We start from the raw sequence: 7,500 nt of genomic DNA on the forward strand, positions 1-7,500 counted from the left end.
AGGCCACTATTATAACTACCGGTATGCTAACTTAGCCCTAGGTTGTTTTCACAACTTTGTTGGAAAGTTTGTGTTTTGTTAGAAACAAACTCTACGAAATTTACAATATATATTTGCTCCGAAAGAGCTATAAACTTGTCCAATGGTGCCAAAACACCCATGTCAGAGTCAAGACCTAGCTAAATGTCCGCTAGCAACATAGCTATCAGTGGTTTCTGGAGGAGGGCCGAAGGGAGTGCTTCCCCGCCGGCCAGAGATTGTTTGCGCCGGCCTCTTCACCTGAAAGAGCTAGCGCTGCATGATGAGGTGGTTCGCTAGCAACAATTAGCTATAGTCTAACGGTTAAATCATGTTGCCTTTGAGGGATGTTTGAAATAGCCCGATGTGTTCATAACTGAATATTGGTTTCTTGTTAGAAACGAACACATTTTGGATATAATTTTGTTCTGAAGTTACAACATGCCAAGTTAGTGTTGTAAGACTGTTGGCGCCAAAGTTAAGAGCTAGCTAAATGTCCGCTAGCAACATTAGAGCTAGCCAAACTGAATAATGAATCTCTTGTCCGCTAGCAACATTAGCTAGCTAAAGTCTTTTTTTTTTGTTAGAAACGAACTCCCTTTGAGTATAATTATGCTCTGAAGATATCCAGTTAATGTACTTGAGCCAAAGTAAAACACAAATACCAGAGAGAAGAGCTAGCTAGAAGTTCGTTAGCAACATCAGCTTATCTTTTAGCTGACTCAGAAGCTTGAAGTAGCCACAACTTATGCCTGATTTTTATTGTTAGAAACGAACTCATTTTGACTATACACTTGCTCTGAAGTATGTTTTAACACATGTGCCTTTCCCTGTTCGTTGTGTAAAGGAAGTGAGTAAGTAAACTGATTCTGAACTTGTTATTGTGCACACAGTGTGCTGTTTTGTCCCATTCTGTTACTGCCAACTCTGGACTGTTCTCTCTGTTCAGGGAGAAACCACTGTCAGCCATCAGATCGTGTTCTTTTCAATAAATAGGCATTACCTATTTGACAGATTTCTCCTGAAATAATGAGCCCAGAAACACCCAGATGTGTAGGGTGCTTAATTTTTGGCTTGATCAAAGATGCTTAATGTGTATGTTACTGCAATACATATTTAGATTTCTTTGCCCATCCTTTTTGGATCTACTAGTAGGCCTAGTGATGTTAGAGGTCTTAACAAGTGGGCTATGCATCAGATTTCATTTCAAGTGATGAGTAAAATATCCAGAGATGTATATAATCTGTTCTTTGTGCCCTCTAGCTTAGCACACTGAATTCTTTGAGCCATCTGATGTCAATCCGTGTGGCAAAATGATCAATGAAAACAATTTAAGAAATGCATCTTATAGATGTTTCATATTGTAGGTCTACAGCCTATTGTGTCATGGTGGTGTTATCATTTCATGTTATCATGTTCATGTTTTGTGCTGTCTTGCTTTGCAGATGACAGAATATTGCTGAAGGATCCTACATGGAAGCTGGCTGATTACACGGAGTGATTCCTCTGGTGTGGTGTACCTCAGAGAAATAAACACTGTTGCAACAGGTGAGTTCAAGTTTATAAAGTCACACAAAACCTATCCATGTATTTTTAAAAAGTCAAAGTTCTAACTTGCTCTGTATTTCATGCTGTCAATATGAGATGCATTCTAATGTTGTGTGTTATTATTGCAGCTGAGAAGATGGCCAAGATATCCTTATTGCTGGATGGTAGCTCTGGTCGTAGTGGACCATATCTGCAAATGCTTCTGAACATTGACAGAATTTCTTAAGGTTAGCAACCATTCACAAATTTACACCACATGTATGTGTGTTTCAAATGTCTTAACAGTTTGAAGCACACACTGTTAATCAGAGATGCGTCCTGTTCATGCCGTGTGTTATTTTGACAGGATAGTTAAGGAATAATGGCAGCTGCCTGGTTACAGTACATTGATCCCCTTTGTAGCACCATGTCTAAAAATGCTGAGAAAAATCAGTTTGTAAATGTAAGCATTTTTTTATAACTCTGCACCAAATGTGTGTTTCAAATGTCTACTATCTAACAGTCTGAATAACACACTCATACATGACATGACCAATATGTTATGTGCTCGGAGCGGCAGTTTACAAACGCACCCTTAGTGCCTTCTGCTGTTAGGCCAATGACACTGAGCCCGCCGTTTCATTGATTGGAGTATTTGGGTTACATTTTGTCAATTTGTTGTATTTTCCAGGATCGTTGAGGACTCCTCCTCTATGTTTGACATCTTAGATTAGATTTAGATTTAGAATTAATTTCAAGTGATGAGTAAAATATCCAGAAAGAGAGATAATCTGCTCTTTTTGCCCTCCAGTTTATCACACTGAATTCTTTGAGCCATCTGTTGTCAATCCGTCTGGGAAAATGATCAATGATATAAAACAAACAAACAAAAAAAACATTTTACATGTATACAGACATGTATCTTTTAGATGTTTCATACTCTAGGCCTATTCATCATCATATTGTGTCGTGGTGGTGACGGTGTTATCATTTTTCATTATTTTCTTGTAATAATTAGGCCTATAAATGCATAATCATGTTCACGTTTTGTGCTGTCATGCTTTGCAGATGACTGAGAATATTACTGAAGGATCCTACATGGAAGCTGTCTGATTACACTGAGTGATTCCTCTGGTGTGGTGTACCTCAGAGAAAATAAACACTGTTGCAAGGGGTGAGTTTAAGTTCATGAATTCACACAAAACCAATCCATGTATTTTATAAAAGTCAAAGTGCTAAACATGCTATGTATTTCATGCTGTCAATATGAGATGCAAATTAATGTTGTGTGTTAATGTTGTGTGCAGCTGAGAAGATATCCTTATTGCTGGATGGTTGCTCTCTGGTCGTACTTGAGCCCCCGGGCAGCCATAGTTTACTCACTGTAAGGGAAACACTGGTAGTGCGAATTCGTAGAGGGATGCGATTTGACATTGGTGAAACCCCAACATCATACAAATTAGATGGTCCCAAAGCTTTCACGAAAAGATCAAATTTGGCAATAGGCAGCACAGTTTCAATGAGAATCAGAGTTGCAATACCTACTCTGGCCACAAACGTACATGGTGCACCTTTAAAACAACTGTGAATCCCAGTGTAATGTAATGTAATGCTGCAAGATGCTAAGTGTGTCTGTCTTTTTTTTTTAGGTCACTGCTACTGCAGCAGATGTCGCAAGTCTTTCTCTGCCCAACGCCCCAAGGCTGTTTGCACTTGGTAAGGTGAACACAATGGAATGAGTAATTAAGCTTAGTCAGATACTTTTGTCAGATACTGACTTAAGTCAGCACAGACTTTAGCCAACAATGAAACCAGTTGGAATGTCACACTTTTTTCCAGGTCAAAGTTGGAGCGTTCCTATTCATTTTTTCTACAGGGAGACATTAAAAGAGATACTAGGTGAATAGGCTAAAATTTGAGTAGTTTGAGTAAAACTTCAGTAGCTAATTCAAACTTTGACAAAGATTTTTTTTGTAGCCTATTGCAAGTTGTCTGAAAATGATGATTAAATATGCATGAGATGACAACCAGGCAAGTGTTGAGGGGGTGTTAGGAGACTGATGAGAGGAGGGGTGCTTAGTGTCATTTGGGGGCATTTTGGCCTATTTTATTTTTAATAGGCCTACTAAGGGTTTTGATGAGGTCAATGGGGCTTTGGGGAAACTTACTATGAGAACCACTGCTCTATCATGATAAAAACCTATTTTATTAAGCTATCTACCCAACCCGCCATCAGACATGACAGCTAAGTCATGGAGTAAGGTTGGCAGTTCTCATGTTCGCTGTCCCTTGGTCGCTAATAACTACAGTATGCTCAAAATTCACCATTTATGACTTTTTTTTTAGCTAAATCCTCTCCCCCCTAGTCTGAGACTGTTATACAAGATCATCCACTGCGCACAACACACACGTGTGCACCTGCGTTTGCGCGCTTGCACTGCTCCGCGCCGCGCCCTTGTCACCTTTTTCACCCCTGACCTGTTTGCATGCCTGCAGTTTCTACATGGCGCTTCGCGTGCATAGTAGGCTGTATCAACATGGTATAATTTCGCGACATCGGCAACCTCGTATGCATTTAAGATAGTGTTAGTCATGTCAACGTTATTGTTTTGAAACTGAAAGATGTAATGGCTGTCAATACCAACAGACAGTCAATTAGTTTCTAGTTGCTGAAACACCTTAAATAACAGCGGCAGATAAGAGAGAAGGTGGGAGTCTTTGACAGTGAGAGAAGGCGGGACATATCTCATGCCTGGTTTTTTTTAAGTGACAAGTTTTTTTTTGTTCTTGTAGGCCCGTGTAGACCATCCTAATTTGAGTTTCTAATTTCTAATATATTCGTTTCAGTAGCCTACAATCTTAAATAGCCCTAGTGTAATATTGTATGCAATAATTTGTTTCAGTAGGCCTACATTGGATAGGCATAGCCTACTACTGTAGGCCTATACAATTTAGACTGATAGGTTGGCAAATAGCCTACATTTCCATTGTGGAATATTATATTGGACCTACATAGGTTATCTACACAGTACATATGCAAATTATAATTAATTATTTTATTTTATTAATTTATAAAATATTTTTATTTTATTTATTATTTATTATTATTATTTTTGGATTTCGCGCGCTATGCGATTAATCACAGAAAGTCATTGAGTTAATGCGATTAAAGATTTTCATTTTTGCCCACCCCTAATTGAAAGAAAAATGTCTGCACACTTAAATCCCCTTTGTGTTCTTTTTAATAGGCCAAGCTTTCGGTCTACTGACCTTCCTCAGGGCTCAGTCCGGCTAAACACAGATGCCCACCCCTAATTAAAAGTAATCCGTTATGTTACTACGTTACCCATAAATAACAGTAACGCGTCTACTCGTGCGTTACCAACAATTAAGACTCGATAGGGATGTTAACCGGTAACCGGTTAACCGGTAATCGACCGGTTCAACTTTAACCGGTTAAAATGTTCTGCCATTGGTTAACCGAATGTAATAATATTAATAATTATAATAATAATTTCCTCCCAAAAAAAACGATAATTTTGAGATTTTAGTATGATAATTCAGCATTTTCCATCTGGCAACAATGGCTGGACATAGCAGGTCCTGTCAGCGCAGCAAAAAAAAAGCTTATGTGAAAAATAAAAATGAAAAAATCAGTGCTGTGCATATCAGGCACGCAGACGTTTTAAAATTTAAGATTACCGGTTAACCACCGGTTAATGAGTCTCGGTAACCGGTTAAGAGTGTTTTCAATTTTCGCCATCCCTAGTTGGGATGCGTCTCCGCCTTCAGCAGCCTCCTTTAGATGCACCGGAAGTGCTGCATGTTAATCAATCATTGTAACTGTGGGATGATGACAGGACATTGTCAGCATATTGCACGTTTGATTTGACATTGGACATTGGATAACAACAGGCATTCCCTAAACAAGACCGGCACTTGAATTTAAACTCGACAGTATATATTTTTTGAAATTGTCCCTCCCTCCCCCGGCTCCGTGTGTGTGTGTGTGTGTGTGTGTGTGTGTGTGTGTGTGTGTGTGTGTGTGTGTGTGTGTGTGTGTGTGTGTGTGTGTGTGTGTGCGCTTGGTGAACAATGTCTGTCTGATCCCAGAATCATTGCATTCGTGGATAGGCAGCTAGCCGCATCACCGGGGGCTGAATGGAGGGAGCGCTTATACTGTGTTTACGCAGCATGCATCAAGCATAGAAATAGGAACAACATGAAATATCACTTCAATAAGACTAACCAAAATTGGGTGTGAAAAAGGCTGGATAGTGTAAGACTCACGTGAATTAAACTTTTTTTCAGAATTCCTAATTGTATCCTATTGTGATTACAGGTTCATTCTCAGAATAAACCCAGAGGGCTCCAAATGCCAGGCCAAGTCCATCACCAGCAAGAAGACCGGTAAAAAGGTGCAAAGGAAGAGCAGCAGTGTCAACCCTGTTGTTGCTTCATTCATCAGGGAACTTGTTGATTTTGACTGGCTGAATTATTAATGCTTGACCTTTTGAAGTTCCAATCACTTGTTTCTTTTAAGTAGTTCAGTCCGAGCATTGCACCAAAGGCTCGAGGCCCTGTTGTTCTTGCTGTGTTTTCCCCCCTTCTCCCCGTTTCAAAACTTATTTGGCACAGTTTTTCGATATTGTGTCATGTATAAGACTTTTAAAAGAGTGACTCTATTGCGCACCCTAGCACAGAGATGTTCGGGGCTGGAATATAGTTATAGTTATAGAATATAGTTGAAGCTACGGACTCTGGACCTTCTTTGTGGTATGTACTTATCTCATTAAGATGAACAAAAAAAAGGTCAATACGAGCATATGGCCACGCCCAACAGGAAATGAGATATTGGACTGTTTTCCATTTTGCATACATTGGAATTTGAAGCACCCACCACAAACCATACAACAGTTTTGTCTTGATTAATGTTTGGGGTATCTCATTTTAATAGAATATAATCTTTTTATTTGTCAATGTGAATGAAATAAAAAAAAAAGAAAAATATGTATACAACTGAAGAGTTCAGATGCAAAACCCCCTAACTCCATTTCTGAAGACATGCACTTTTATATTTTTAGAGAACCCCATTGTTGGTTTGGTTTACATTCATGTACTTGATAATACATATGAATAGTTATATTACATAAATAAAATTTTAAAAATGTGGAATTTTGATAGCTTTGTTTTAAATAAAAATGAAACAAGATTATTTTCTGAAATGGCACTTATGGGGTTTTGCATCTAAACTCTTCAACTATATACAAAGGTTATGGATTGTGCATTTGTGATAAGCAGGACCCCCTTCCTACTGGAGTATGTTGTTAAATTGTTAACCAGTTTTAATTAAACATTTTGATTGCATCTCTTGCATTTGCAGCATTTCTTTACCTTGTAACTTTTAAAAACTTTTTAATGTGTTTTTGATCTGACTGGTAACTAGAATATCTGAATTATAGGAGAATGTGATGCCTTTGTAGAGCTCCCTGACATTATCTTGCGGAATATTGTAAATTAAAATACAACAAAAATACTGTAAAACAAACTACAGTAGTTGAAAAAGTTACTGGCAGCTGGATGCCATTAAAGTACTGTACTCCTTACAATAATTTGTATCAGTACTGTAAATCGATATACAGTAATTGGAATTGGTACTGTAAACTGATATACAGTAATTTGAATGTTACTGGCAGCTGGATGCCAGTAATGTACTGTACTCCTTACAATAGTTTGGATTGGTACTGTAAACTGACATACAGTACTTTGGATTGGTACTGTAACTGGATTAACAGTAGTGCTGATTGGTACTGTAAACCAATATACAGTAAGGGTACTGTAAATTATATTACAGTAATTTATTGGCATCCAGCTGCCAGTAAGTTACTGTAAAAACTACAATAATGTTTTTACAGTGTGGGGAGAATTCGAGAGAGAGAGAGAGAGAGAGAGAGA

At 38.3% G+C, this 7,500-nt stretch overlaps 1 long non-coding RNA gene across 2 annotated transcripts; it reads left to right on the top strand.

Moving 5' to 3' along the window:
* The first annotated feature begins 1,110 nt into the window (after positions 1–1,110).
* On the top strand, positions 1,111–7,366 carry LOC134436838 (uncharacterized). 2 transcript variants are annotated; one of them, XR_010032260.1, is made up of 5 exons: positions 1,111–1,566; positions 1,695–1,793; positions 2,614–2,719; positions 3,195–3,261; positions 5,888–7,366. It is a non-coding gene; the product is annotated as an uncharacterized LOC134436838 (long non-coding RNA). The 2 variants fall into 2 exon arrangements; XR_010032259.1 differs by lacking the exon at positions 1,111–1,566 and having other exon boundaries at positions 1,573–1,793.
* The last annotated feature ends 134 nt before the right edge of the window (positions 7,367–7,500 follow it).

Source organism: Engraulis encrasicolus, chromosome 20, assembly GCF_034702125.1.
Source record: "Engraulis encrasicolus isolate BLACKSEA-1 chromosome 20, IST_EnEncr_1.0, whole genome shotgun sequence".
Classification (NCBI taxonomy): domain Eukaryota; kingdom Metazoa; phylum Chordata; class Actinopteri; order Clupeiformes; family Engraulidae; genus Engraulis; species Engraulis encrasicolus.